The 24964-nt window shown below is 39.5% G+C and overlaps 3 long non-coding RNA genes across 3 annotated transcripts; all 3 read right to left on the reverse strand.

Moving 5' to 3' along the window:
* Positions 1–5180: 5180 nt before the first annotated feature.
* Positions 5181–6945, reverse strand: LOC137219375 (uncharacterized). The gene is made up of 2 exons (XR_010941098.1): positions 6527–6945; positions 5181–5776 (listed from the first exon to the last, which is right to left on the reverse strand). It is a non-coding gene; the product is annotated as an uncharacterized lncRNA (long non-coding RNA).
* A 5205-nt stretch (positions 6946–12150) lies between these two features.
* LOC137219376 (uncharacterized) lies at positions 12151–13940 on the reverse strand. The gene is made up of 2 exons (XR_010941099.1): positions 13497–13940; positions 12151–12746 (listed from the first exon to the last, which is right to left on the reverse strand). It is a non-coding gene; the product is annotated as an uncharacterized lncRNA (long non-coding RNA).
* Positions 13941–19123: 5183 nt separating this feature from the next.
* Positions 19124–20704, reverse strand: LOC137219377 (uncharacterized). The gene is made up of 2 exons (XR_010941100.1): positions 20474–20704; positions 19124–19719 (listed from the first exon to the last, which is right to left on the reverse strand). It is a non-coding gene; the product is annotated as an uncharacterized lncRNA (long non-coding RNA).
* Positions 20705–24964: the final 4260 nt, after the last annotated feature.

Consider the following 24964-nt stretch of genomic DNA (forward strand, 5'->3'; position numbering starts at 1 on the left):
GAAAGGCCTGGCTACCTGGTGACACCATTCTCTTTATCTCAAGCCCCTCTTATAATGCATTTCCTCTTGATCCATGGCTTGCTGAGTGAAGTCTCTTCTCCTCTTCTAAAATGGACTGAGGGAAGGTTGCGGATCATCTCCGATGACTTCCCACCGTGATACTGAAATGCGTTTAGTAAAGTGGTCACCTCTAGGGACCCCCTTTCACTGCTTTGCTCCTTCAAATTAAGAACATCCAGCAGTCACATTCTTATGAACTTTGTAAATCTGTTTCACTTCCGGCCACAAGGAATTCACTAGGAGCGTAGTTTCGTCTACCATAATTCCAATCAGCTGGCAGATCAGAACCTAGACTTACAATACAAACCAAGCCTTTTACTCATACCTCCCAAACGTGACATACCACCTGCTCTTACCTAATTTCTCCCAAAGGACCTCTTTGGATTTCTTCAACTTTTGAAGAAAGCTCAGAGAAGTGTTTAAATATTCTGGCTTCCTGTTCCTTTGAAATTTTTGGAAAACCCTATCTAATATGCAATGCCATTCAAGTCACTAATTTTATATGTATTTAATAGTTACGAATTATTTAAATACATGTTTTGTTTCACATCAAGTCTAGGGGTAAATTACAGAGAAAGTTGATATCCCATTATTAAAAATGCAGTCACTGAAGTTCATTGCCATTCATATACCACTTCTTAATGATTAATAATAAGTTTGTTAAAATTTTAACCTACGTTTTACATTTTCCATTTTGCTCACTGTGGAACATATGTCAAATAAGCCTATTTCCTGCTCTACTTTCTTCATAGAATTTGTCAGTGTGCTGGAAGGAAGGTTTGGTGGTTAATTTATGGGTCAGCTTCCCTGGCATATGGTCCCCAGTTAACTGGTCAAACATTATTCTGGGTGTTTCTGTAAGGATGCTTTTGCAAGAGAGTATTATTTACATCAGTGGCCTGAGTAAAGGCGGTTGCCTTCTCTAAGCTGGGAATTCCTCTCCAATCCACTGACCTCCTCAATAGAACAAGGCTGACCGTCACCGAGGTAAAAGACGATTACCCTGTTGGATGGGCTTCCAGCAGGCTTTCAGCTCTGCAGATTTTGAGTTTACCAAACTTTGTAATCTCTCTCTCTCTCTCAATCTCTCTCTCTCTCTCTCTCTCTCTTTATCTCTCTCTCACACTGTCTCTCACTTTCGGTAACACATTTCTCTCTCTCTCTCTCTCTCTCTCTCTCTCTTTCTATATATATATATTTATACCTTGCAATATTTAATTTGAATATTTCATCTGGCTTATCATGTACAAGATTACGTATGGTCAATTAAATTAAAACATTTCAAAGTTATTATAAAGTGAAGTTAAAGTAAAAAATACTATTATTACATGACACCTCTGATGTGGAATTATGACAAATATAATGAACTTTTAGAAAATAACTGAAGTTCAGGAACCAGTGCCCTAGCATGTTCTCCAAATACCTTATTTCTACCTTTTCAGAGATTCAGCTGTCAAGAGTTCTTCTACAGTTCCTCTCTTCTCTCCTGGACCTGAGCACTACTCTTTTCTCTGCTGCCCCCTTGGGCACTGAAGCTTCTCGTGATGGGCCGTGGCTGGTGAAGGGCCCTGTCTGGTTTAGAAATAAAGTTGCAACTCTCACTTTATATTACTGTGGAATGTGGGAACACATGTTTCATGGAATCAGGATGTCCCTCTCACCTGACATGAACACTTCCTTAGAGTGCCCTCGTGTGCTTAAAATTCCTTTATCAGGAAATAAATCCCTTGTATTCCATAAGTAAATATCAGGTTTCAATTGTGTGAAACCAAAAATAGATATAAGATACCATTTAAGACTCACAGCATCACATATAAGTGATTGAGAGTGGGGTCGGGAGTGGAGAGAAGATCAGAGCACTAAGGTCTGAAATCTAGATGAAATATGGACTTAGGGCTCATCTGAAATACTTGCTTTCTTCTGCTCTTTCCAAACATGTTTTATGGCTTTGAAGACAGTAATACGAAAAGGTTTTCACTGTTTATTCTCGGTCTTCCTTTTCAACCCTCCAGAACCCTCAACCTGCCATATTACCTTCACTGCCCCATATATACAACATAACTGTCCAAGTTGGTACTCTGACATGTTGCCCATGCATTTAGTAATAATCCTTTCCTATCTTTCATATTCTACCTGCAGTCTGAAGGAAGAACTGGCCTAGTAACGTGTCTTGGGCAATTAATCAGGATGCTTCTTAGGAATGTCATTTTATAATGGAAAAGGAGGAAGAAGAGGAGAATGAAGAGGAGAGGAAGAGAAAGAGGAGACACTTGAGATTTGAGAAGAGTCACCAGATAAGCATGTGCCAGAAGACCAGGACCTAACCTTTCTCTCAAGCTCAGCCACATCTTCACTACTATAAACCATTTAAATATTATAATAAATGGCTATAAAAATGAAATTACAGTATATAACATATAATTGGGAAAACATAAAGTTGTTCAAAAATGAACACATCTAATAAACTGCCAAGAAAAATCACTGCTTATATTTTGCTCTATTTAGTGTTAGGTGTTTTCTCTTTTCATAAACCCACAGACATGCATACATGTCTTTCAGCTTACTGATCTGAGATCCTTTATCTTTTGCAACATAGATACCTCTAGCCGTTAGTTGCTCTCTATGCACTGCATCACATTTATCCCTAAAGGTCTTCTACGTTTTATTTGCATTTTCATTCATCCCAAAGTATTTTCTATTTATTTGTTATTTCTTCTTCGAGCCATTGTTTATTTAGGAATGTGTTTCCAAACTCAAAGGTGTCACAGAAACAGAGACTAGAATGGTGGTCAGCAGGGGCTGAGGGGTTCGGCAAAAGAGGAGATGTTGGACAATGGGTACAAACCTGCATCATACGCTGAAGAAGCTCTGGGAGTCTACGGAACATCATAGTGAGTCTAGTTAATAACACTCAGTTGTGTAGTTGAAACTTGCTCAGAAAATAGACCTTAAGCATTCTCATCACGCACACACACACACACACACACACACAGAGTTACACGGACATAGGCATATTTAAATAGTTAATGGTGAAGTGATTAATGTATTAAGTGACTGATGGTGGTAATCACTGCACAAAGTACACATATGTCAAATCATCTCATTATGCACCACAAATATGTCCAGTTGAATTTGTCAATAAGACCTCGATAATATCAGATGGAAAAGGTGAAAGAAAAACCATCCTACAAAACCGTAAGAAAGTCTCAGAATCTTTGTGTTCCTTGTCCTCCTTGCCTCTCTTAGGCTCTGATACTACTCTCTGAGAGAGCTTCCCTTAACAATTCTTCTCTGCGGGCCTTGTATCCACCTCACAGTGGATAATCCCTTCTAGTCACCTATACTGACCACATCTGAAGTAGGTAGTGTGGAAAGTGGGGAAAAGAGGGCTGGAAAGTCGTTACAATTCTTGAAAAATCAGTCTTTTTTGTATTGGCACATACTTTATTTAGTTGTCAATTCCCTCAAAAACTTATTAGACACCCGACATAATTCATTCTTTCAATCATTTCTGTGTCCCACGGACCTCACTCAGGTCCTCTTCTGGAAGTAATTTTCTGGCCTGATTAAATTCCTGCCTTGATCCCTGAACATAATTCAACTACCATGAGGCTCCCTGACACATAGGTGGATAGACTACCACTTCTGCCTCTTTTCTCTGTTGTTACAGTCAACTGAAATTGGACTTCAAGTTCAAAACCACTTCTAATCACATATCTTACACTTTAGGGCTTACAAGTGTTGAGTTTCCTAATTCATCAAGCTTCTGAATATCTGGGCTATTATTTTCTTTCCATTTTTCTTTATTTCTGACCTGCCAACTGGAAATTTTTTTCTGAACATACATTAATTGAAATACCCTGGTCAAATCAACAAGTGACCAATATTTGGTCTGCATCTCAGAATACCATGGACAACCATTACTGCAAACATTTTGCCATTGAATCAAATGTATCACCACATTTATGGCTTCCAATATCAGACTCCTTGCCAACCACCTCCAGACTCTAAGCCAATGGCATAATTTTAAGATTAGTTACAGGAGGATCCAACCTCAAAGAGTAATTTCTGTGTCAGGTCAAATAACACTAGCTAGAGGAGAGACAACTCTCAAATATCAGTGTTGATTTCTCCCTCGTGTAATAGTCTGATAAGCGTTGGGCAGTAATCTGGACATCATTGTTTTCCTGCAGTTCTGGCATCGTGGACTCCTTTACTTCTAGGACCACAAGAAGAGATATGCTTAAAGAACACAACCCTTTTCACAGCTTACTGGATCTGTAAGCTATACACTTAGAAAACAAGCTGCATAGCAACAGTCATTTTGTAAATCTAGATAAACGTTGGAAACCCAAGTGTCCCCCCAAAGTGGGGTCAAATCGGTCAGGAAAGTAATTTCAGATGTGAGAAAATATAATAAGACACTGAGGTTGTTGAGTTTTGCAGTAAGAAGAACGTGTTGTGTACATGGAGAGCAGGCAGCACTTTGCCTGGCAAGGACCCTTTACACTTCCCTTTATTTGTACTACCCATGAATTCAGAACTACTATAATTTTATGCAGAATATCCCAATAATTTCCCAAAGCATTTAATGTGTCACATGATGTTATAAATACGGTTAAGTTGGAAAAGAAAAGGAACACAGAATATGAAAGTGTAATATACTTTAAGAATCTCCGTATGTGCTGTGCTCGGTATGTCTGAGCCTCTTTCCTGCTAGAGCAAACATGGTGATGAGGTGACAGTGATGATGACAGAGATAATGATGACTTGCCACCTCACAAAGTACTAATTATGTGCCCAGCATTGTGGCAACTGAATTACACACATTCATGTAAATTTTATGCCTAAGCCAGTTGGCACTGTAAAGGTGATTTTCCCCACATTTTAGTAAAGGGATTGAACTTCTGAGGAGTTAAATAATTTGTTCCTCAAATCAATCAAGCAATAATTAAGAAAATAACCTGGATTTGAAATTATATACAAATAATCATCGATATAACTCAAAATTCACATAACACTGGTTGTGAGAGCCTGAAATTTGGATCGAAGAAGGGTAGAAATCAACCAAAATTATGATATGATATTGCTAAAAGCAGGTTTTCAAAGAAACAAAATACTTTTACCATCACAAAAAAAATTGTATTTTATTCAGGAAATGGAGGATAAGTAACAATTGCTCATCTGGCAGAAACCGCTGCCTAGATGACAGACACACACAGAAGACAGTGGGAGAATCCTCAGAGGGCGCTCAGGAGGAGAGATACTGCTCTTCCCTCTGAGGCTCTGGGATGCTTTTTCGGATACCTCCCAGAGGGAAGCAGCATAGCAGACTCAGATAGGAAACCTCTGATCGTCAGGAATCCCCACACGCACACTGCAGGCTGAAGGGTGGAAAGCTTCTCCTGTATCCATGATAGGCTTTGAAGAGAAGATGAAGATGGAGCTGTGGAACTAGATGAGCTGATTGTCCTTATCCTTTCCAGAGGCAGATAAAACCTGAAGCTGTTACTTGTCCTTGGGTGGGCACTTCTGCTGGCATTGCTCGGGAGGTGCCACAGGAGTGCATTTCTCAGGGCACTTTATAGGTTGGCAAGGGTCTGTACCCTTTTTAGGTGAGCAAGGATCAGGGCACTTTGTTGGGCACACTGGAGGTATCTTGCACTGCTGCTTGCACTGCTGCTCTTGAGAAGACATCTTTCTGGAGTCTTAATATCTGAAAGAAAGTATATGACCATGTTCACCAGAAGGAATTCCTTCAGAGAGAAGACCCAAAGCTTTGACAACTCAAATAGAAGGATCTCTCCAATCTCTAAATATGGGTGTTAATCTCTTTAATACCTTTTAATGAATTTCTGACCTCTCTCGTTCTTTAGCAAATCTATTCATCAGCCCAGAGACAACCTTCTCTTTTCTCATACAACATTTCCAAAGAAAATATCTTTTTTTAAAAGAAACCAGCAGTGTTTTCTCTTTTGGTTTCTTTGTTCTTCTTTTTTTAATGAAAACCTCATCTTTAAAAAAGGCCATCACAAGTTCTAAAATCCTGGGCAAACTCACAAGCAATTTCTATCACCATTTTTTCTCATGAGGTCCCGACACGATTACTTATGTACAGAGCAAAGTGCAATCAGGATGAATGTAAGGGCATCACACCTTCTAAGATTAATGCCTCTGAAATCACAGCAGAGGTCCAAGAGAAAGGCACAGAAAAAGATAAATACTTTACTCTTTATCCCTTCATGTCAAAATTTCCTTTTAATTTCTTGTTCAATACAGGAATTCAAACTAGGTATCAGAAATCTAGTAAATACAATATAACATTGTGCCCAGATTCCAGGTTCCCATCCACTAAGTAACATTATACCCTTGATCGTAACTTTGGACTCATCAAATTTGCGGTCTCTAGCATAAACTCAACATTCGGGGGCCCGAGAACAAAGTTGAACTGAAGAATCATACTCACCAGGTTCTCCAAAGTCAATCGGAACTCGAGTAGCAGGAGGATAGCTGTCACTGTCATGCAGCAGAGGCCCTTTTTATTGGGGTTTGCTGCCCCACCCAGGGGGAAGCGGAGCTACCAAAACTGGCCTGGTTCAGTCATTTCCCAACCAAATGCAAATCCATCCATAACTGGCTTGGCAGGGACTCTGAAAACAGGAAATGTCCTGCGCCAGGATCTCCTCACTAGATTATGTTCTCATGACTCACAGAGTCCCTGCCTTAGCTCTCCGTTTCAGTGGTTTATGGCAGTGGGAGGATTTTGAAGCTTCTCTAACTTGCAGACAAACGTTCCGTTTCTTGATTGGGGAAGATGACCCTTTTCTATCTTTCACCTTCCTTGACTTCTAAAACTGCCTGCCTAGTTGCACTTGACCTGGTGGCCATTTTATTATACATACTGGTTTGAGAAAGGCCTGGCTACCTGGTGACACCATTCTCTTTATCTCAAGCCCCTCTTATAATGCATTTCCTCTTGATCCATGGCTTGCTGAGTGAAGTCTCTTCTCCTCTTCTAAAATGGACTGAGGGAAGGTTGCGGATCATCTCCGATGACTTCCCACCGTGATACTGAAATGCGTTTAGTAAAGTGGTCACCTCTAGGGACCCCCTTTCACTGCTTTGCTCCTTCAAATTAAGAACATCCAGCAGTCACATTCTTATGAACTTTGTAAATCTGTTTCACTTCCGGCCACAAGGAATTCACTAGGAGCGTAGTTTCGTCTACCATAATTCCAATCAGCTGGCAGATCAGAACCTAGACTTACAATACAAACCAAGCCTTTTACTCATACCTCCCAAACGTGACATACCACCTGCTCTTACCTAATTTCTCCCAAAGGACCTCTTTGGATTTCTTCAACTTTTGAAGAAAGCTCAGAGAAGTGTTTAAATATTCTGGCTTCCTGTTCCTTTGAAATTTTTGGAAAACCCTATCTAATATGCAATGCCATTCAAGTCACTAATTTTATATGTATTTAATAGTTACGAATTATTTAAATACATGTTTTGTTTCACATCAAGTCTAGGGGTAAATTACAGAGAAAGTTGATATCCCATTATTAAAAATGCAGTCACTGAAGTTCATTGCCATTCATATACCACTTCTTAATGATTAATAATAAGTTTGTTAAAATTTTAACCTACGTTTTACATTTTCCATTTTGCTCACTGTGGAACATATGTCAAATAAGCCTATTTCCTGCTCTACTTTCTTCATAGAATTTGTCAGTGTGCTGGAAGGAAGGTTTGGTGGTTAATTTATGGGTCAGCTTCCCTGGCATATGGTCCCCAGTTAACTGGTCAAACATTATTCTGGGTGTTTCTGTAAGGATGCTTTTGCAAGAGAGTATTATTTACATCAGTGGCCTGAGTAAAGGCGGTTGCCTTCTCTAAGCTGGGAATTCCTCTCCAATCCACTGACCTCCTCAATAGAACAAGGCTGACCGTCACCGAGGTAAAAGACGATTACCCTGTTGGATGGGCTTCCAGCAGGCTTTCAGCTCTGCAGATTTTGAGTTTACCAAACTTTGTAATCTCTCTCTCTCTCTCAATCTCTCTCTCTCTCTCTCTCTCTCTTTATCTCTCTCTCACACTGTCTCTCACTTTCGGTAACACATTTCTCTCTCTCTCTCTCTCTCTCTCTCTCTCTTTCTATATATATATATTTATACCTTGCAATATTTAATTTGAATATTTCATCTGGCTTATCATGTACAAGATTACGTATGGTCAATTAAATTAAAACATTTCAAAGTTATTATAAAGTGAAGTTAAAGTAAAAAATACTATTATTACATGACACCTCTGATGTGGAATTATGACAAATATAATGAACTTTTAGAAAATAACTGAAGTTCAGGAACCAGTGCCCTAGCATGTTCTCCAAATACCTTATTTCTACCTTCTCAGAGATTCAGCTGTCAAGAGTTCTTCTACAGTTCCTCTCTTCTCTCCTGGACCTGAGCACTACTCTTTTCTCTGCTGCCCCCTTGGGCACTGAAGCTTCTCGTGATGGGCCGTGGCTGGTGAAGGGCCCTGTCTGGTTTAGAAATAAAGTTGCAACTCTCACTTTATATTACTGTGGAATGTGGGAACACATGTTTCATGGAATCAGGATGTCCCTCTCACCTGACATGAACACTTCCTTAGAGTGCCCTCGTGTGCTTAAAATTCCTTTATCAGGAAATAAATCCCTTGTATTCCATAAGTAAATATCAGGTTTCAATTGTGTGAAACCAAAAATAGATATAAGATACCATTTAAGACTCACAGCATCACATATAAGTGATTGAGAGTGGGGTCGGGAGTGGAGAGAAGATCAGAGCACTAAGGTCTGAAATCTAGATGAAATATGGACTTAGGGCTCATCTGAAATACTTGCTTTCTTCTGCTCTTTCCAAACATGTTTTATGGCTTTGAAGACAGTAATACGAAAAGGTTTTCACTGTTTATTCTCGGTCTTCCTTTTCAACCCTCCAGAACCCTCAACCTGCCATATTACCTTCACTGCCCCATATATACAACATAACTGTCCAAGTTGGTACTCTGACATGTTGCCCATGCATTTAGTAATAATCCTTTCCTATCTTTCATATTCTACCTGCAGTCTGAAGGAAGAACTGGCCTAGTAACGTGTCTTGGGCAATTAATCAGGATGCTTCTTAGGAATGTCATTTTATAATGGAAAAGGAGGAAGAAGAGGAGAATGAAGAGGAGAGGAAGAGAAAGAGGAGACACTTGAGATTTGAGAAGAGTCACCAGATAAGCATGTGCCAGAAGACCAGGACCTAACCTTTCTCTCAAGCTCAGCCACATCTTCACTACTATAAACCATTTAAATATTATAATAAATGGCTATAAAAATGAAATTACAGTATATAACATATAATTGGGAAAACATAAAGTTGTTCAAAAATGAACACATCTAATAAACTGCCAAGAAAAATCACTGCTTATATTTTGCTCTATTTAGTGTTAGGTGTTTTCTCTTTTCATAAACCCACAGACATGCATACATGTCTTTCAGCTTACTGATCTGAGATCCTTTATCTTTTGCAACATAGATACCTCTAGCCGTTAGTTGCTCTCTATGCACTGCATCACATTTATCCCTAAAGGTCTTCTACGTTTTATTTGCATTTTCATTCATCCCAAAGTATTTTCTATTTATTTGTTATTTCTTCTTCGAGCCATTGTTTATTTAGGAATGTGTTTCCAAACTCAAAGGTGTCACAGAAACAGAGACTAGAACGGTGGTCAGCAGGGGCTGAGGGGTTCGGCAAAAGAGGAGATGTTGGACAATGGGTACAAACCTGCATCATACGCTGAAGAAGCTCTGGGAGTCTACGGAACATCATAGTGAGTCTAGTTAATAACACTCAGTTGTGTAGTTGAAACTTGCTCAGAAAATAGACCTTAAGCATTCTCATCACGCACACACACACACACACACACACACAGAGTTACACGGACATAGGCATATTTAAATAGTTAATGGTGAAGTGATTAATGTATTAAGTGACTGATGGTGGTAATCACTGCACAAAGTACACATATGTCAAATCATCTCATTATGCACCACAAATATGTCCAGTTGAATTTGTCAATAAGACCTCGATAATATCAGATGGAAAAGGTGAAAGAAAAACCATCCTACAAAACCGTAAGAAAGTCTCAGAATCTTTGTGTTCCTTGTCCTCCTTGCCTCTCTTAGGCTCTGATACTACTCTCTGAGAGAGCTTCCCTTAACAATTCTTCTCTGCGGGCCTTGTATCCACCTCACAGTGGATAATCCCTTCTAGTCACCTATACTGACCACATCTGAAGTAGGTAGTGTGGAAAGTGGGGAAAAGAGGGCTGGAAAGTCGTTACAATTCTTGAAAAATCAGTCTTTTTTGTATTGGCACATACTTTATTTAGTTGTCAATTCCCTCAAAAACTTATTAGACACCCGACATAATTCATTCTTTCAATCATTTCTGTGTCCCACGGACCTCACTCAGGTCCTCTTCTGGAAGTAATTTTCTGGCCTGATTAAATTCCTGCCTTGATCCCTGAACATAATTCAACTACCATGAGGCTCCCTGACACATAGGTGGATAGACTACCACTTCTGCCTCTTTTCTCTGTTGTTACAGTCAACTGAAATTGGACTTCAAGTTCAAAACCACTTCTAATCACATATCTTACACTTTAGGGCTTACAAGTGTTGAGTTTCCTAATTCATCAAGCTTCTGAATATCTGGGCTATTATTTTCTTTCCATTTTTCTTTATTTCTGACCTGCCAACTGGAAATTTTTTTCTGAACATACATTAATTGAAATACCCTGGTCAAATCAACAAGTGACCAATATTTGGTCTGCATCTCAGAATACCATGGACAACCATTACTGCAAACATTTTGCCATTGAATCAAATGTATCACCACATTTATGGCTTCCAATATCAGACTCCTTGCCAACCACCTCCAGACTCTAAGCCAATGGCATAATTTTAAGATTAGTTACAGGAGGATCCAACCTCAAAGAGTAATTTCTGTGTCAGGTCAAATAACACTAGCTAGAGGAGAGACAACTCTCAAATATCAGTGTTGATTTCTCCCTCGTGTAATAGTCTGATAAGCGTTGGGCAGTAATCTGGACATCATTGTTTTCCTGCAGTTCTGGCATCGTGGACTCCTTTACTTCTAGGACCACAAGAAGAGATATGCTTAAAGAACACAACCCTTTTCACAGCTTACTGGATCTGTAAGCTATACACTTAAAAAACAAGCTGCATAGCAACAGTCATTTTGTAAATCTAGATAAACGTTGGAAACCCAAGTGTCCCCCCAAAGTGGGGTCAAATCGGTCAGGAAAGTAATTTCAGATGTGAGAAAATATAATAAGACACTGAGGTTGTTGAGTTTTGCAGTAAGAAGAACGTGTTGTGTACGTGGAGAGCAGGCAGCACTTTGCCTGGCAAGGACCCTTTACACTTCCCTTTATTTGTACTACCCATGAATTCAGAACTACTATAATTTTATGCAGAATATCCCAATAATTTCCCAAAGCATTTAATGTGTCACATGATGTTATAAATACGGTTAAGTTGGAAAAGAAAAGGAACACAGAATATGAAAGTGTAATATACTTTAAGAATCTCCGTATGTGCTGTGCTCGGTATGTCTGAGCCTCTTTCCTGCTAGAGCAAACATGGTGATGAGGTGACAGTGATGATGACAGAGATAATGATGACTTGCCACCTCACAAAGTACTAATTATGTGCCCAGCATTGTGGCAACTGAATTACACACATTCATGTAAATTTTATGCCTAAGCCAGTTGGCACTGTAAAGGTGATTTTCCCCACATTTTAGTAAAGGGATTGAACTTCTGAGGAGTTAAATAATTTGTTCCTCAAATCAATCAAGCAATAATTAAGAAAATAACCTGGATTTGAAATTATATACAAATAATCATCGATATAACTCAAAATTCACATAACACTGGTTGTGAGAGCCTGAAATTTGGATCGAAGAAGGGTAGAAATCAACCAAAATTATGATATGATATTGCTAAAAGCAGGTTTTCAAAGAAACAAAATACTTTTACCATCACAAAAAAAATTGTATTTTATTCAGGAAATGGAGGATAAGTAACAATTGCTCATCTGGCAGAAACCGCTGCCTAGATGACAGACACACACAGAAGACAGTGGGAGAATCCTCAGAGGGCGCTCAGGAGGAGAGATACTGCTCTTCCCTCTGAGGCTCTGGGATGCTTTTTCGGATACCTCCCAGAGGGAAGCAGCATAACAGACTCAGATAGGAAACCTCTGACCGTCAGGAATCCCCACACGCACACTGCAGGCTGAAGGGTGGAAAGCTTCTCCTGTATCCATGATAGGCTTTGAAGAGAAGATGAAGATGGAGCTGTGGAACTAGATGAGCTGATTGTCCTTATCCTTTCCAGAGGCAGATAAAACCTGAAGCTGTTACTTGTCCTTGGGTGGGCACTTCTGCTGGCATTGCTCGGGAGGTGCCACAGGAGTGCATTTCTCAGGGCACTTTATAGGTTGGCAAGGGTCTGTACCCTTTTTAGGTGAGCAAGGATCAGGGCACTTTGTTGGGCACACTGGAGGTATCTTGCACTGCTGCTTGCACTGCTGCTCTTGAGAAGACATCTTTCTGGAGTCTTAATATCTGAAAGAAAGTATATGACCATGTTCACCAGAAGGAATTCCTTCAGAGAGAAGACCCAAAGCTTTGACAACTCAAATAGAAGGATCTCTCCAATCTCTAAATATGGGTGTTAATCTCTTTAATACCTTTTAATGAATTTCTGACCTCTCTCGTTCTTTAGCAAATCTATTCATCAGCCCAGAGACAACCTTCTCTTTTCTCATACAACATTTCCAAAGAAAATATCTTTTTTTAAAAGAAACCAGCAGTGTTTTCTCTTTTGGTTTCTTTGTTCTTCTTTTTTTAATGAAAACCTCATCTTTAAAAAAGGCCATCACAAGTTCTAAAATCCTGGGCAAACTCACAAGCAATTTCTATCACCATTTTTTCTCATGAGGTCCCGACACGATTACTTATGTACAGAGCAAAGTGCAATCAGGATGAATGTAAGGGCATCACACCTTCTAAGATTAATGCCTCTGAAATCACAGCAGAGGTCCAAGAGAAAGGCACAGAAAAAGATAAATACTTTACTCTTTATCCCTTCATGTCAAAATTTCCTTTTAATTTCTTGTTCAATACAGGAATTCAAACTAGGTATCAGAAATCTAGTAAATACAATATAACATTGTGCCCAGATTCCAGGTTCCCATCCACTAAGTAACATTATACCCTTGATCGTAACTTTGGACTCATCAAATTTGCGGTCTCTAGCATAAACTCAACATTCGGGGGCCCGAGAACAAAGTTGAACTGAAGAATCATACTCACCAGGTTCTCCAAAGTCAATCGGAACTCGAGTAGCAGGAGGATAGCTGTCACTGTCATGCAGCAGAGGCCCTTTTTATTGGGGTTTGCTGCCCCACCCAGGGGGAAGCGGAGCTACCAAAACTGGCCTGGTTCAGTCATTTCCCAACCAAATGCAAATCCATCCATAACTGGCTTGGCAGGGACTCTGAAAACAGGAAATGTCCTGCGCCAGGATCTCCTCACTAGATTATGTTCTCATGACTCACAGAGTCCCTGCCTTAGCTCTCCGTTTCAGTGGTTTATGGCAGTGGGAGGATTTTGAAGCTTCTCTAACTTGCAGACAAACGTTCCGTTTCTTGATTGGGGAAGATGACCCTTTTCTATCTTTCACCTTCCTTGACTTCTAAAACTGCCTGCCTAGTTGCACTTGACCTGGTGGCCATTTTATTGTACATACTGGTTTGAGAAAGGCCTGGCTACCTGGTGACACCATTCTCTTTATCTCAAGCCCCTCTTATAATGCATTTCCTCTTGATCCATGGCTTGCTGAGTGAAGTCTCTTCTCCTCTTCTAAAATGGACTGAGGGAAGGTTGCGGATCATCTCCGATGACTTCCCACCGTGATACTGAAATGCGTTTAGTAAAGTGGTCACCTCTAGGGACCCCCTTTCACTGCTTTGCTCCTTCAAATTAAGAACATCCAGCAGTCACATTCTTATGAACTTTGTAAATCTGTTTCACTTCCGGCCACAAGGAATTCACTAGGAGCGTAGTTTCGTCTACCATAATTCCAATCAGCTGGCAGATCAGAACCTAGACTTACAATACAAACCAAGCCTTTTACTCATACCTCCCAAACGTGACATACCACCTGCTCTTACCTAATTTCTCCCAAAGGACCTCTTTGGATTTCTTCAACTTTTGAAGAAAGCTCAGAGAAGTGTTTAAATATTCTGGCTTCCTGTTCCTTTGAAATTTTTGGAAAACCCTATCTAATATGCAATGCCATTCAAGTCACTAATTTTATATGTATTTAATAGTTACGAATTATTTAAATACATGTTTTGTTTCACATCAAGTCTAGGGGTAAATTACAGAGAAAGTTGATATCCCATTATTAAAAATGCAGTCACTGAAGTTCATTGCCATTCATATACCACTTCTTAATGATTAATAATAAGTTTGTTAAAATTTTAACCTACGTTTTACATTTTCCATTTTGCTCACTGTGGAACATATGTCAAATAAGCCTATTTCCTGCTCTACTTTCTTCATAGAATTTGTCAGTGTGCTGGAAGGAAGGTTTGGTGGTTAATTTATGGGTCAGCTTCCCTGGCATATGGTCCCCAGTTAACTGGTCAAACATTATTCTGGGTGTTTCTGTAAGGATGCTTTTGCAAGAGAGTATTATTTACATCAGTGGCCTGAGTAAAGGCGGTTGCCTTCTCTAAGCTGGGAATTCCTCTCCAATCCACTGACCTCCTCAATAGAACAAGGCTGACCGTCACCGAGGTAAAAGACGATTACCCTGTTGGATGGGCTTCCAGCAGGCTTTCAGCTCTGCAGATTTTGAGTTTACCAAACTTTGTAATCTCTCTCTCTCTCTCAATCTCTCTCTCTCTCTCTCTCTCTCTTTATCTCTCTCTCACACTGTCTCTCACTTTCGGTAACACATTTCTCTCTCTCTCTCTCTCTCTCTCTCTCTCTCTTTCTATATATATATATTTATACCTTGCAATATTTAATTTGAATATTTCATCTGGCTTATCATGTACAAGATTACGTATGGTCAATTAAATTAAAACATTTCAAAGTTATTATAAAGTGAAGTTAAAGTAAAAAATACTATTATTACATGACACCTCTGATGTGGAATTATGACAAATATAATGAACTTTTAGAAAATAACTGAAGTTCAGGAACCAGTGCCCTAGCATGTTCTCCAAATACCTTATTTCTACCTTTTCAGAGATTCAGCTGTCAAGAGTTCTTCTACAGTTCCTCTCTTCTCTCCTGGACCTGAGCACTACTCTTTTCTCTGCTGCCCCCTTGGGCACTGAAGCTTCTCGTGATGGGCCGTGGCTGGTGAAGGGCCCTGTCTGGTTTAGAAATAAAGTTGCAACTCTCACTTTATATTACTGTGGAATGTGGGAACACATGTTTCATGGAATCAGGATGTCCCTCTCACCTGACATGAACACTTCCTTAGAGTGCCCTCGTGTGCTTAAAATTCCTTTATCAGGAAATAAATCCCTTGTATTCCATAAGTAAATATCAGGTTTCAATTGTGTGAAACCAAAAATAGATATAAGATACCATTTAAGACTCACAGCATCACATATAAGTGATTGAGAGTGGGGTCGGGAGTGGAGAGAAGATCAGAGCACTAAGGTCTGAAATCTAGATGAAATATGGACTTAGGGCTCATCTGAAATACTTGCTTTCTTCTGCTCTTTCCAAACATGTTTTATGGCTTTGAAGACAGTAATACGAAAAGGTTTTCACTGTTTATTCTCGGTCTTCCTTTTCAACCCTCCAGAACCCTCAACCTGCCATATTACCTTCACTGCCCCATATATACAACATAACTGTCCAAGTTGGTACTCTGACATGTTGCCCATGCATTTAGTAATAATCCTTTCCTATCTTTCATATTCTACCTGCAGTCTGAAGGAAGAACTGGCCTAGTAACGTGTCTTGGGCAATTAATCAGGATGCTTCTTAGGAATGTCATTTTATAATGGAAAAGGAGGAAGAAGAGGAGAATGAAGAGGAGAGGAAGAGAAAGAGGAGACACTTGAGATTTGAGAAGAGTCACCAGATAAGCATGTGCCAGAAGACCAGGACCTAACCTTTCTCTCAAGCTCAGCCACATCTTCACTACTATAAACCATTTAAATATTATAATAAATGGCTATAAAAATGAAATTACAGTATATAACATATAATTGGGAAAACATAAAGTTGTTCAAAAATGAACACATCTAATAAACTGCCAAGAAAAATCACTGCTTATATTTTGCTCTATTTAGTGTTAGGTGTTTTCTCTTTTCATAAACCCACAGACATGCATACATGTCTTTCAGCTTACTGATCTGAGATCCTTTATCTTTTGCAACATAGATACCTCTAGCCGTTAGTTGCTCTCTATGCACTGCATCACATTTATCCCTAAAGGTCTTCTACGTTTTATTTGCATTTTCATTCATCCCAAAGTATTTTCTATTTATTTGTTATTTCTTCTTCGAGCCATTGTTTATTTAGGAATGTGTTTCCAAACTCAAAGGTGTCACAGAAACAGAGACTAGAATGGTGGTCAGCAGGGGCTGAGGGGTTCGGCAAAAGAGGAGATGTTGGACAATGGGTACAAACCTGCATCATACGCTGAAGAAGCTCTGGGAGTCTACGGAACATCATAGTGAGTCTAGTTAATAACACTCAGTTGTGTAGTTGAAACTTGCTCAGAAAATAGACCTTAAGCATTCTCATCACGCACACACACACACACACACACACACAGAGTTACACGGACATAGGCATATTTAAATAGTTAATGGTGAAGTGATTAATGTATTAAGTGACTGATGGTGGTAATCACTGCACAAAGTACACATATGTCAAATCATCTCATTATGCACCACAAATATGTCCAGTTGAATTTGTCAATAAGACCTCGATAATATCAGATGGAAAAGGTGAAAGAAAAACCATCCTACAAAACCGTAAGAAAGTCTCAGAATCTTTGTGTTCCTTGTCCTCCTTGCCTCTCTTAGGCTCTGATACTACTCTCTGAGAGAGCTTCCCTTAACAATTCTTCTCTGCGGGCCTTGTATCCACCTCACAGTGGATAATCCCTTCTAGTCACCTATACTGACCACATCTGAAGTAGGTAGTGTGGAAAGTGGGGAAAAGAGGGCTGGAAAGTCGTTACAATTCTTGAAAAATCAGTCTTTTTTGTATTGGCACATACTTTATTTAGTTGTCAATTCCCTCAAAAACTTATTAGACACCCGACATAATTCATTCTTTCAATCATTTCTGTGTCCCACGGACCTCACTCAGGTCCTCTTCTGGAAGTAATTTTCTGGCCTGATTAAATTCCTGCCTTGATCCCTGAACATAATTCAACTACCATGAGGCTCCCTGACACATAGGTGGATAGACTACCACTTCTGCCTCTTTTCTCTGTTGTTACAGTCAACTGAAATTGGACTTCAAGTTCAAAACCACTTCTAATCACATATCTTACACTTTAGGGCTTACAAGTGTTGAGTTTCCTAATTCATCAAGCTTCTGAATATCTGGGCTATTATTTTCTTTCCATTTTTCTTTATTTCTGACCTGCCAACTGGAAATTTTTTTCTGAACATACATTAATTGAAATACCCTGGTCAAATCAACAAGTGACCAATATTTGGTCTGCATCTCAGAATACCATGGACAACCATTACTGCAAACATTTTGCCATTGAATCAAATGTATCACCACATTTATGGCTTCCAATATCAGACTCCTTGCCAACCACCTCCAGACTCTAAGCCAATGGCATAATTTTAAGATTAGTTACAGGAGGATCCCACCTCAAAGAGTAATTTCTGTGTCAGGTCAAATAACACTAGCTAGAGGAGAGACAACTCTCAAATATCAGTGTTGATTTCTCCCTCGTGTAATAGTCTGATAAGCGTTGGGCAGTAATCTGGACATCATTGTTTTCCTGCAGTTCTGGCATCTTGGACTCCTTTACTTCTAGGACCACAAGAAGAGATATGCTTAAAGAACACAACCCTTTTCACGGCTTACTGGATCTGTAAGCTATACACTTAGAAAACAAGCTGCATAGCAACAGTCATTTTGTAAATCTAGATAAACGTTGGAAACCCAAGTGTCCCCCCAAAGTGGGGTCAAATCGGTCAGGAAAGTAATTTCAGATGTGAGAAAATATAATAAGACACTGAGGTTGTTGAGTTTTGCAGTAAGAAGAACGTGTTGTGTACGTGGAGAGCAGGCAGCACTTTGCCTGACAAGGACCCTTTACACTTCCCTTTATTTGTACTACCCATGAATTCAGAACTACTATAATTTTATGCAGAATATCCCAATAATTTCCCAAAGCATTTAATGTGTCACATGATGTTATAAATACGGTTAAGTTGGAAAAGAAAAGGAACACAGAATATGAAAGTGTAATATACTTTAAGAATCTCCGTATGTGCTGTGCTCGGTATGTCTGAGCCTCTTTCCTGCTAGAGCAAACATGGTGATGGTGGTGACAGTGATGATGACAGAGATAATGATGACTTGCCACCTCACAAAGTACTAATTATGTGCCCAGCATTGTGGCAACTGAATTACACACATTCATGTAAATTTTATGCCTAAGCCAGTTGGCACTGTAAAGGTGATTTTCCCCACATTTTAGTAAAGGGATTGAACTTCTGAGGAGTTAAATAATTTGTTCCTCAAATCAATCAAGCAATAATTAAGAAAATAACCTGGATTTGAAATTATATACAAATAATCATCGATATAACTCAAAATTCACATAACACTGGTTGTGAGAGCCTGAAATTTGGATCGAAGAAGGGTAGAAATCAACCAAAATTATGATATGATATTGCTAAAAGCAGGTTTTCAAAGAAACAAAATACTTTTACCATCACAAAAAAAATTGTATTTTATTCAGGAAATGGAGGATAAGTAACAATTGCTCATCTGGCAGAAACCGCTGCCTAGATGACAGACACACACAGAAGACAGTGGGAGAATCCTCAGAGGGCGCTCAGGAGGAGAGATACTGCTCTTCCCTCTGAGGCTCTGGGATGCTTTTTCGGATACCTCCCAGAGGGAAGCAGCATAGCAGACTCAGATAGGAAACCTCTGACCGTCAGGAATCCCCACACGCACACTGCAGGCTGAAGGGTGGAAAGCTTCTCCTGTATCCATGATAGGCTTTGAAGAGAAGATGAAGATGGAGCTGTGGAACTAGATGAGCTGATTGTCCTTATCCTTTCCAGAGGCAGATAAAACCTGAAGCTGTTACTTGTTCTTGGGTGGGCACTTCTGCTGGCATTGCTCGGGAGGTGGCACAGGAGTGCATTTCTCAGGGCACTTTATAGGTTGGCAAGGGTCTGTACCCTTTTTAGGTGAGCAAGGATCAGGGCACTTTGTTGGGCACACTGGAGGTATCTTGCACTGCTGCTTGCACTGCTGCTCTTGAGAAGACATCTTTCTGGAGTCTTAATATCTGAAAGAAAGTATATGACCATGTTCACAAGGAGGAATTCCTTCAGAGAGAAGACCCAAAGCTTTGACAACTCAAATAGACAGGATCTCTCCAATCTCTAAATATGGGTGTTAATCTCTTTAATACCTTTTAATGAATTTCTGACTTCTCTCTCGTTCTTTAGCAAATCTATTCATCAGCCCAGAGACAACCTTCTCTTTTCTCATACAACATTTCCAAAGAAAATATCTTTTTTTTAAAAGAAACCAGCAGTGTTTTCTCTTTTGGTTTCTTTGTTCTTCTTTTTTTAATGAAAACCTCATCTTTAAAAAAGGCCATCACAAGTTCTAAAATCCTGGGCAAACTCACAAGCAATTTCTATCACCATTTTTTCTCATGAGGTCCCGACACGATTACTTATGTACAAAGCAAAGTGCAATCAGGATGAATGTAAGGGCATCACACCTTCTAAGATTAATGCCTCTGAAATCACAGCAGAGGTCCAAGAGAAATGCACAGAAAAAGGTAAATACTTTACTCTTTATCCCTTCATGTCAAAATTTCCTTTTAATTTCTTGTTCAATACAGGAATTCAAACTAGGTATCAGAAATCTAGTAAATACAATATAACATTGTGCCCAGATTCCAGGTTCCCATCCACTAAGTAACATTATACCCTTGATCGTAACTTTGGACCCATCAAATTTGGGGTCTCCAGCATAAACTCAACATTCGGGGGCCCGAGAACAAAGTTGAACTGAAGAATCATACTCACCAGGTTCTCCAAAGTCAATCGGAACTCGAGTAGCAGGAGGATAGCTGTCACTGTCGTGCAGCAGAGGCCCTTTTTATTGGGGTTTGCTGCCCCACCCAGGGGGAAGTGGAGTTACCAAAACTGGCCTGGTTCAGTCATTTCCCAACCAAATGCAAATCCATCCATAACTGGCTTGGCAGGGACTCTGAAAACAGGAAATGTCCTGCGCCAGGATCTCCTCACTAGATTATGTTCTCATGACTCACAGAGTCCCTGCCTTAGCTCTCCGTTTCAGTGGTTTATGGCAGTGGGAGGATTTTGAAGCTCCTCTAACTTGCAGACAAACGTTCCGTTTCTTGATTGGGGAAGATGACCCTTTTCTATCTTTCACCTTCCTTGACTTCTAAAACTGCCTGCCTAGTTGCACTTGACCTGGTGGCCATTTTATTGTACATACTGGTTTGAGAAAGGCCTGGCTACCTGGTGACACCATTCTCTTTATCTCAAGCCCCTCTTATAATGCATTTCCTCTTGATCCATGGCTTGCTGAGTGAAGTCTCTTCTCCTCTTCTAAAATGGACTGAGGGAAGGTTGCGGATCATCTCCGATGACTTCCCACCGTGATACTGAAATGCGTTTAGTAAAGTGGTCACCTCTAGGGACCCCCTTTCACTTCTTAGCTCCTTCAAATTATGAACATCCAGCAGTCACATTCATATGAACTTTGTAAATCTGTTTCACTTCCGGCCACAAGGAATTCACTAGGAGCGTAGTTTCGTCTACCATAATTCCAATCAGCTGGCAGATCAGAACCTAGACTTACAATACAAACCAAGCCTTTTACTCATACCTCCCAAACGTGACATACCACCTGCTCTTACCTAATTTCTCCCAAAGGACCTCTTTGGATTTCTTCAACTTTTGAAGAAAGCTCAGAGAAGTGTTTAAATATTCTGGCTTCCTGTTCCTTTGAAATTTTTGGAAAACCCTATCTAATATGCAATGCCATTCAAGTCACTAATTTTATATGTATTTAATAGTTACGAATTATTTAAATACATGTTTTGTTTCACATCAAGTCTAGGGGTAAATTACAGAGAAAGTTGATATCCCATTATTAAAAATGCAGTCACTGAAGTTCATTGCCATTCATATACCACTTCTTAATGATTAATAATAAGTTTGTTAAAATTTTAACCTACGTTTTACATTTTCCATTTTGCTCACTGTGGAACATATGTCAAATAAGCCTATTTCCTGCTCTACTTTCTTCATAGAATTTGTCAGTGTGCTGGAAGGAAGGTTTGGTGGTTAATTTATGGGTCAGCTTCCCTGGCATATGGTCCCCAGTTAACTGGTCAAACATTATTCTGGGTGTTTCTGTAAGGATGCTTTTGCAAGAGAGTATTATTTACATCAGTGGCCTGAGTAAAGGCGGTTGCCTTCTCTAAGCTGGGAATTCCTCTCCAATCCACTGACCTCCTCAATAGAACAAGGCTGACCGTCACCGAGGTAAAAGACGATTACCCTGTTGGATGGGCTTCCAGCAGGCTTTCAGCTCTGCAGATTTTGAGTTTACCAAACTTTGTAATCTCTCTCTCTCTCTCAATCTCTCTCTCTCTCTCTCTTTTTATCTCTCTCTCACACTGTCTCTCACTTTCGGTAACACATTTCTCTCTCTCTCTCTCTCTCTCTCTCTCTCTTTCTATATATATATATATATATTTATACCTTGCAATATTTAATTTGAATATTTCATCTGGCTTATCATGTACAAGATTACGTATGGTCAATTAAATTAAAACATTTCAAAGTTATTATAAAGTGAAGTTAAAGTAAAAAATACTATTATTACATGACACCTCTGATGTGGAATTATGACAAATATAATGAACTTTTAGAAAATAACTGAAGTTCAGGAACCAGTGCCCTAGCATGTTCTCCAAATACCTTATTTCTACCTTTTCAGAGATTCAGCTGTCAAGAGTTCTTCTACAGTTCCTCTCTTCTCTCCTGGACCTGAGCACTACTCTTTTCTCTGCTGCCCCCTTGGGCACTGAAGCTTCTCGTGATGGGCCGTGGCTGGTGAAGGGCCCTGTCTGGTTTAGAAATAAAGTTGCAACTCTCACTTTATATTACTGTGGAATGTGGGAACACACGTTTCATGGAATCAGGATGTCCCTCTCACCTGACATGAACACTTCCCTAGAGTGCCGTCGTGTGCTTAAAATTCCTTTATCAGGAAATAAATCCCTTGTATTCCATAAGTAAATATCAGGTTTCAATTGTGTGAAACCAAAAATAGATATAAGATACCATTTAAGACTCACAGCATCACATATAAGTGATTGAGAGTGGGGTCGGGAGTGGAGAGAAGATCAGAGCACTAAGGTCTGAAATCTAGATGAAATATGGACTTAGGGCTCATCTGAAATACTTGCTTTCTTCTGCTCTTTCCAAACATGTTTTATGGCTTTGAAGACAGTAATACGAAAAGGTTTTCACTGTTTATTCTCGGTCTTCCTTTTCAACCCTCCAGAACCCTCAACCTGCCATATTACCTTCACTGCCCCATATATACAACATAACTGTCCAAGTTGGTACTCTGACATGTTGCCCATGCATTTAGTAATAATCCTTTCCTATCTTTCATATTCTACCTGCAGTCTGAAGGAAGAACTGGCCTAGTAACGTGTCTTGGGCAATTAATCAGGATGCTTCTTAGGAATGTCATTTTATAATGGAAAAGGAGGAAGAAGAGGAGAATGAAGAGGAGAGGAAGAGAAAGAGGAGACACTTGAGATTTGAGAAGAGTCACCAGATAAGCATGTGCCAGAAGACCAGGACCTAACCTTTCTCTCAAGCTCAGCCACATCTTCACTACTATAAACCATTTAAATATTATAATAAATGGCTATAAAAATGAAATTACAGTATATAACATATAATTGGGAAAACATAAAGTTGTTCAAAAATGAACACATCTAATAAACTGCCAAGAAAAATCACTGCTTATATTTTGCTCTATTTAGTGTTAGGTGTTTTCTCTTTTCATAAACCCACAGACATGCATACATGTCTTTCAGCTTACTGATCTGAGATCCTTTATCTTTTGCAACATAGATACCTCTAGCCGTTAGTTGCTCTCTATGCACTGCATCACATTTATCCCTAAAGGTCTTCTACGTTTTATTTGCATTTTCATTCATCCCAAAGTATTTTCTATTTATTTGTTATTTCTTCTTCGAGCCATTGTTTATTTAGGAATGTGTTTCCAAACTCAAAGGTGTCACAGAAACAGAGACTAGAATGGTGGTCAGCAGGGGCTGAGGGGTTCGGCAAAAGAGGAGATGTTGGACAATGGATATAAACCTGCATCATACGATGAAGAAGCTCTGGGAGTCTACGGAACATCATAGTGAGTCTAGTTAATAACACTCAGTTGTGTAGTTGAAACTTGCTCAGAAAGTAGACCTTAAGCATTCTCATCACGCACACACACACACACACACACACACACACACAATTACACGGACATAGGCATATTTAAATAGTTAATGGTGAAGTGATTAATGTATTAAGTGACTGATGGTGGTAATCACTGCACAAAGTACACATATGTCAAATCATCTCATTATGCACCACAAATATGTCCAGTTGAATTTGTCAATAAGACCTCGATAATATCAGATGGAAAAGGTGAAAGAAAAACCATCCTACAAAACCGTAAGAAAGTCTCAGAATCTTTGTGTTCCTTGTCCTCCTTGCCTCTCTTAGGCTCTGATACTACTCTCTGAGAGAGCTTCCCTTAACAATTCTTCTCTGCGGGCCTTGTATCCACCTCACAGTGGATAATCCCTTCTAGTCACCTATACTGACCACATCTGAAGTAGGTAGTGTGGAAAGTGGGGAAAAGAGGGCTGGAAAGTCGTTACAATTCTTGAAAAATCAGTCTTTTTTGTATTGGCACATACTTTATTTAGTTGTCAATTCCCTCAAAAACTTATTAGACACCCGACATAATTCATTCTTTCAATCATTTCTGTGTCCCACGGACCTCACTCAGGTCCTCTTCTGGAAGTAATTTTCTGGCCTGATTAAATTCCTGCCTTGATCCCTGAACATAATTCAACTACCATGAGGCTCCCTGACACATAGGTGGATAGACTACCACTTCTGCCTCTTTTCTCTGTTGTTACAGTCAACTGAAATTGGACTTCAAGTTCAAAACCACTTCTAATCACATATCTTACACTTTAGGGCTTACAAGTGTTGAGTTTCCTAATTCATCAAGCTTCTGAATATCTGGGCTATTATTTTCTTTCCATTTTTCTTTATTTCTGACCTGCCAACTGGAAATTTTTTTCTGAACATACATTAATTGAAATACCCTGGTCAAATCAACAAGTGACCAATATTTGGTCTGCATCTCAGAATACCATGGACAACCATTACTGCAAACATTTTGCCATTGAATCAAATGTATCACCACATTTATGGCTTCCAATATCA

The sequence above is a fragment of the Pseudorca crassidens genome, chromosome 2 (assembly GCF_039906515.1).
Source record: "Pseudorca crassidens isolate mPseCra1 chromosome 2, mPseCra1.hap1, whole genome shotgun sequence".
NCBI lineage: Eukaryota > Metazoa > Chordata > Mammalia > Artiodactyla > Delphinidae > Pseudorca > Pseudorca crassidens.